Source organism: Penaeus monodon, unplaced genomic scaffold (genome assembly GCF_015228065.2).
Source record: "Penaeus monodon isolate SGIC_2016 unplaced genomic scaffold, NSTDA_Pmon_1 PmonScaffold_12686, whole genome shotgun sequence".
Lineage (NCBI taxonomy): Eukaryota > Metazoa > Arthropoda > Malacostraca > Decapoda > Penaeidae > Penaeus > Penaeus monodon.
The window spans coordinates 1-7,500 of record NW_023641585.1 but is presented as its reverse complement, the minus strand read 5'-3'; the positions used below and the strand labels follow the sequence as shown (position 1 = coordinate 7,500).

General features: G+C 46.6%; 1 pseudogene; it reads left to right on the top strand.

Moving 5' to 3' along the window:
- LOC119569120 overlaps positions 1 to 1,920 on the top strand; it is a 2,157-nt pseudogene extending 237 nt beyond the window's left edge.
- Positions 1,921 to 7,500: the final 5,580 nt, after the last annotated feature.

Below are 7,500 nucleotides of genomic sequence, written 5' to 3'. Positions count from 1 at the left end.
CTTCCTGGAGTAGCAAACTAAGAAGACCTGCCAGGATTTGAATGAGATCCGTAAGGAAGTCAGTGAACTTAAGAAAAAACAGAAACACGGGATAGATGACACCCAGTGCAGGCTGTGAAGCAGAGCGTGCAGTATGTGGAAGGGAGTTGGAGTAACATGATAGAAGAAGTGAAGCAAGAAATTTGCGTACTTCAAACAGCAGGAGAAGAGATGAAAGAAGAAATGAAGGAAGAAGCATATAGGGAGCTGGAAAAGGCGAAAATAGCAGTAATGGTACTACAAGAGAAGTCGGTATCGAGTGAGCGAAGCCAGGGCGACGCTGCTTGATTTGACGCTCGTGTAGCCTGAGACGCCAGAGCTCCCATCGAGCTTGCCTAACACCTTCACTACGTTCAGCCAGTAACAAGACAAGAAGGAAACCGCAAGATTTTGATGGTCGAATGTCACTGGAGGCCTATCTAGCAGAATTCGAAGTATTGGCGGTTGCACAAGACTGGGATGAGCAGGAAATGGCAGTGAAATTGGTAAAAGGTCTCTGAGGCCAAGCTGTAGAAATTCTGGGACACCTAATACCAATGCAGTGGGCAACATACACCACTGTCAAGATGGCATTGGAGAACAGATATGGATGCCAGCACCAGGCCGAAATTAGGGCCAGGGTGAGGACACGAAGAGAAACACTTCAAAAGCTAGCTCAGGAGTTAAAGTCACTTGTGACCCTGGGGTGAATGAAGATCTAGTGTCTGTTCTGCTGAGGAACCAATTTGTTGACGCTTTGCAGGATCAAGGACTGCAAGTTTATGTAGAGCAGACCCATATCACAGAATTACAGGAGGCATTGGCACGTGAACTATAGTAGGAGTCGTTCAGGATAAGCACAGTAGTGTACTTGGCAGGTGTACCCAGATCCAGCAAGTCTCAGAGCAGTCATGCACTAGTGTGGAGGTGCTCGAGCAGTCCCAGGACAGATTCGAGGGAATTGTTGGGAATGGTCAGCAAGATCACCATGAGTCAATACTGCCCTAATGATAAGGTGATTAACCAATTATGGGGCCTCAGGATACCATTACCCTGCTTCTGGAATTGCGGTGACAGGCCATCTGTTGAAGAAGTACACCTGATCAGTCGTGGGACATGACAGAGGCTAGGAAAAAAGGGGGCACATCAACTGACAAGTGACATGGCCCCATTCCATTAATCTGTTCAGAGCTGGACTACAGCACTAAAGCCCCAGGTCAGGGTGCAGTCAATGGCAATCCATGTTGTCTTACAATAGACACCGAGCATACAGTACTATCATGCAGCATATTTATCTGCAAAGCAAGGCCTTCCTTTTGCATCACTTGGATTGTGAGTCACAGGACCTGGCGCACTTGACGGGTCCAAGCAGAAGTGGATAGGGGGCTGGCAAGCACCGTCTACTACCTCCTTGGTCAGACTATCTTGCGTAATGTGAGGCATTGTGCATTCAAGAGAAGTCTTTCCAAGTGGGTGACATGGAGGTGTCCTTTGTAAATAATACAGTGGTGAGCCGATTTGGGTTAGGACTGACGTGCCTCCCCCACTTAAAGACTGCTGCAGAGGAGTGTCCAGGCCATACAGGGGAGCAGGCTAACAAGCTGCGGATGTTATTGTGTATTTATGCTACTATATTTTAGGAAGTGGTTTGGATGTAGGCTGTACAGACCTAGTGAAGGATCAGGTTCGATACAGGTAAGTCACTCTATTATACATGCTCCCAAATGTTATATCCCCATTACAATCTGTTGTAGTATGCAGGCACAGGGTCTTGAGAGGTCAGCACCCTGTCTGCTGCTGTGGCCTAGTAAAGAAGAAGGTGGGTCCGATACTTCTGTGTGCATTACAGGGCCATTAATGACTTGCATCCAGGACACTTATTCTACTGATATGTCGGGTTAGACATGCTTGATGCTCTGGTGGGGACACAGTGGTTCATACTCTTGATTTGAAAAGTGGGTACTACCAATTGGGATGGCTGAGGGAGTGAGTGTAAAAACAACATTTTTATATGGTCAAAGAGTATGGCCGCTTAAGTCATGCCATTTGGTTTATGTAATGTGCCTGCATATTTGAACATCTTATGGAACGCATTCTAGATGGGCCACAGTGGAAATCAGCAGTCCATCTATTTAGATGATGTTCTTGTGTATGGGAACACTTATGAGGCATAGTTAAAACACTGAGAGGTAGTAATTTAAGCACGTTAAGCAGGCCATCTAAGTTGAACCCTCCAAAAATTGTGTGCTTTTTCCAGATTGAGGTGCCATTTCTTAGGCCATATAGTGAGCAACATGGAGTCAAAACCAACCTGTAAAGGTGAGATGCTGTAAGAAGAATGGGCCATAACCCAAGATAAAGAATTATACAGCTCCTTGGTCTCTGTACATACTATAGAAGGTTTGTAGGCAATTTTGCCAGCACTGCCACCCTTCTGCTCAACGTCAACTGTCAGGGGATGCATTTCCAGTCTATGAGTCAGCAATGTTTGAGTGGCTTTCAATCAACTGAAGAAAGCAATGTCCAAGGCACCAGTGTTGATGTTTCCGAATCCAAGTCACGCTTCATCATGGACTGTGACGTGTGTGTGAAGGAGTAGGAGCCATCTTATCTCAAGAGATCGGCGGAACAGCATGCTGTGGCTTATTTTCGTTGTCAAACTCAGTAATGCCAAGAAAAGAGCCACTTGCATAGTGCAGAGTGGACCACTTCCGCCAAGTTTACCATCCGTATCGGAAAAGCACTCTTCATTGGCTGAAGACTTAGACACCCCAAGCAACTGGCCGGTGACGGGGTTGGAAAATTAAATCAACATACTATAAGATACACTGCCAGGGAAGCCCACGTCAACGCCTATTTTTTTAATTATGTTTTATAATATATTAAATTATATATAATATATATGATAAATATATATATATATATATATTATATATATAATATATTATATTAATATATTATATATATATATAAATACCACACAAACATTATGGTGATTTATTATTAGTTAAATATTAAATTATGGGAATTCAGACTTATAAATTGATGCTTAAATTAGTTGTCCCATTTGACTTATTAGCTAATAGAGAAAAGCTTTAAAAATTTTTGAATGTTCCACATAGAAACCTCTCAGCTGTTACCGAGTCAAGACTGTAAAAACGGCAGTTCAAAACAGAGACGTGCATTGAGCACTTAACATCTTTCACAAAGGTAGGAAACTTGTGCAGGAGAATGAGATAAAGTTAGAATCTAATTGAATCCCAAGAGATTTTCTAAGATAGAGAGTTATGGTCAACGACCTTAGTCCTAAGTTGCTTAATGCACAGACTACGTATTCTCCACGAGGATGTCGTGCTCACATCATCATCATAAGGGCTAACGCCGACGGGGCGCTGTCCGCATCACCTTCGTTCCAGCCACGAGGATTCCTCGAGGCGAGTCTCCAGTGCAGGCACACGCCCATCTCTAATTCCTCGCGACAGTCTCGTCGAGCTGCAAGCCATGATCTCCTAGGAGTCCCACGTTCCTCCACCAGGGTTGTCTCGCAGAGAGCAACCTGATGGGCAGGGTGTCCATAGGAGGCGAGCTAGGTGCATATAGCCTGAGTTGGCGATCCGGGATTATGCAAGTAACAGGTCCCATCCAGTCTCAGTGTAACCGCCGGTTGGACACGTGGTCCTTGCCAACTGTACCCCATGATCCGGCGAAGGACTTGTTATAAAGGCATCAAGGCGAGACTCCAAGGCACTGATAGCGTCCAGGTTTCGCTTCCATAGAGCAAACTGGAATATAAAGGCCTTGAAGACACGCACTTGTCTTTCTGCATAGTACCAGAATCTCCAAACGCTTTGTTGATATGAGTTCAGGCTCCTGTTGCCAGACCAATCCGTCTTATGACCTCCTGTTGACAGCCCAGAATATGCGACTAGCTAAAGGTATGTTAAACTTTCTGTAACTTCAACGTCCTGCCCAGCATGGATCGACTGAACGTGGTTCCCTTTAACAGGCCCCAAAGTCCTGAATTTGGTCTTGGCCCAGGAGACCTCTAGGCCTGGGCTTCGCCTCATTGCTAAATGCATCAAGAGCCGCCACAGTTGACTTCCAAGACTCAGATAGGATGGCAACATCGTCGGCAAAGTCAAGGGTCGAAGACCTAATATTGCCTAGTGTTGCTCCACAACTGACTTTGGCTATAGCTCTGCCATTTCCAGCCATACAGTGTTTGAATAAGTGTTGGTGCAAGGACACAGCCTTGCCTCACCCCTGATAACAGGGAACGAAGTTCGACATACCCCACACTTTACAGCACTTTCAGTACCAGTAATAGAGGCTTGCTATTCAGGCCAATAATCTGTGTTGGTAATTCCCTGTCCTCAGGATCTCCCATAGCGATTTCCGATGCACCGAGTTCAAACCGCCTTTGAGGTCGATGTAGGTTGCGAGCAACCCACGACCAACTCACGACAGGTGGACTCCTGAGCTGCTTTCGAGGTACACACTTGAAGAACTCACAGATGCAACTGGGTCCATCAGGTTGCTGTTCTGTGAATCGGTCAGAGAACTGCTTGTGGTGAACCCCGGGTGCACTCCACCTCCTTAGTCTGTCCAAGTAACACCTTAGGGTGCCATTGGAGGGACGGGGAGTTTGAAGTGGTCCGCAGGGCTGCACAAGCAGCCATGGTCGGTGACACAGAACTCGGCACTCCGTAACCCTGCAGTTTGGAGTCCTCCATCGCGTGCTAACAAGAATGTGGTCGATCTCCTTGGCCACAGCCCCCCTAACGGAAGCCGCCTTGCCGCGGTGGGGGGCTTGAGGTCCCAATGATCTGGTGAGCCGGACCAGAGAGCTACCCATACTGGAGGGGTCCCTGTGAGGGATGAGACAAAATGGCTTCCTGGTGCACCAAGGCCTATGAGAGGGGATGGTGCACCCACCCCTGGTTCATTCCATCTTGGACCAGGGAGAACTCTCCCACGTGTGTTTGCCGTGCGTGGCATCCGTATTACCAGGAGACAGGAGTCCTGGAGGTTGAGCGATGCTGTACGCTGCGCCCTGCAGCTAGCAACACACCTCTTTGGTCCTTTATTCTGGTTAGACGGGTGGCTTGATCAAGGCCCGGTCAAGTCAATCGGCTGGTCAAATGTGGCTAGGGTCAAGCAGGCACTATTCAGTCAGTAGCGCATAGGTCCCGCGACTGTCCATCAGTACTGTAATAGTGGCTGCGTATATTTCCTCATTACCCCTGTGGCTGTTGGAGATTTTGAACCCCAACTATAGCTTCCCCTCGTTGGACTCCATGGTGGGTGGGGGGTGAGAAAATGAAGAATTCCAATTTGTATGAGTACTACAAATTTACAAAGATCTAGCTCTCTCCCTGACGACCTACGCAATCCCCCGACCATTCCCTCTGGAACATCACGTATTGTCACTTTGGAACCTTTCCAGCTTCCAAAGGGCAAGAATGGGAATCGTAATGGTTCCCGGCTCCCAAACCAGGTAAGAAGGGAAAAGTCCTCCTCAATCCACTAAGGAAATCTTACCTGGTAAATATGAAAACATTTCATATAGTAAATACCTAGTAGTAATGACCATTGATGGTGTATCAATCATGGATCTTGATATTTTCGAAGTACATCGAAAAATTAATGAAGTATGTCAACGTGATCCTCGCATCACCCCACAGCGAGATGGTAGCCTAATAGTTGAGGTTTCGTCACCAGACGAGAGTGACCGTCTGCGTGCGATATGCGACATTCCTGGGGCTCAAGTTTCATGTTCTCCTCACAAAACCCTCAATCAGTGTAAGGGAATTGTTTTTCCGGGACCTGATGAGGTATTCTGAGGAGAAACTGTTAGAGGAACTAGAGAATTTTAATGTAGTGGCAGTAAAACGTTTTAAGAAGAAAGTTGATGGTTTGGAACAGTCGACACCAGCTCTTCTAACTTTTAACACGTTAGTCCTTCCAGAATCGGTTAAGTTAGCATGGTACCACCTCAAGGTAAAGCCATATGTGCCCAACCCTATGCGGTGCTTCCACTGCCAGGGTTATGGGCATGGAGCCAACTCTTGCCGTTTTAAAGAAATGGGCAACCAAGAGTATGTGTAAGTGTGGTACAACAGGTCATCAAGGAGATGACAACTGTCCAGGTCCAATATGCTGTTACCACTGCAAAGAGGCTCATGAAGCTTCTTCAAAGCAGTGTAAAAGGTACAAATTTGAAAAGGAAGTATTGGTAATAAGGAGCAAGGAGAAAGTTAGTTTTCCAGAGGCAAAGCGACGTGCCCGTGTGCTGTTTGCACAGCCAGGTAAGTCCTTTGCTTCGGTTCTAGCCCATCCTCCTTCCCACCAACCTTGCCTCCAATGCTTCTTACAACACACACTCTGCCACTTTCTTAAACCTCAGTCGAAATTGCTGACACTCCTCTGGTGAGTTGTTCCACCAGAAACGGAGTAGGGGTGAGGGGTCTATTGAGGAGACTCCTCCCTCCAAAGTAAAGGTCTTTGGAGCCAATATTTAAGGCTCTAGAGGCCTCAACGGTGACAGCTCCAGCTGCCACAACATCCACAGGGGCCTCCGCTGCTAGACAGAATGCCCTTGAAGCAAAGGCTCAGGTCCGCTCTTTGCCCAGGCAAAGAAATCCTGAACCTGTCCAAGGGAACCTGTGGAAACTAGCTCCACAGGTAAACAACCATTAAAAAGGTACTCCCAGGATCATGGAAAGGGACAGCCTAAAGGTGTTAGGCAAACCTTGACCACAGGTGCTGCCAAACACCTTATGAAGAAATAATATAAAGAACTGGATACCCTAATCCAATGGAACTGTCAGGGAATTCATGCAAAATGGGAAGAACTGCAATATCTGATAGCTTCATATACTCCAGTTTGTGTATGTCTACAAGAGATTTGACCAGGGAAAATCATCCGATTTCCCTGAGAGGATTCCAAATTCAAGCCCATTATGGGACTTTTGACGATGGACCTCATGGAGGAGTAGCAGTAATGGTACGTCAAGATATTCCCTTCCAGGCCATCCACCTGCAGACAACACTGCAGGTGCAAGGCTGTGAGAATAGGCTTGACACGACCTTACACTGTTGCATCCATCTACCTTTCTCCACATAATCTCAACATAGATGATTTGGAAGATGTACTTGGGCAGTTGCCACATCCATTTCTACTCTTGGGAGATTTAATTGGTCGGCATCACTCTGGGGAGACACTTTGTGCAACCCTCGAGGAAGGGCCTTGGAGTCCTTGTTCTTAAGAGTAGATGCAGTTTTACTGAACAATGACACTCCCACACATTTCTAAATTCAAACTGGGACATTCTCCAATATAGACCCATCAACAGGCTCACCTGATTCACAGTTTAACTTCACTTGGCAGGTCATGGAAGACTTACATGGAAGCGACCATTTTCCATAATTTGAGGAGGATGGTATTCAGTATGGAGTGGCAGAGATGGCGACTTGAACATG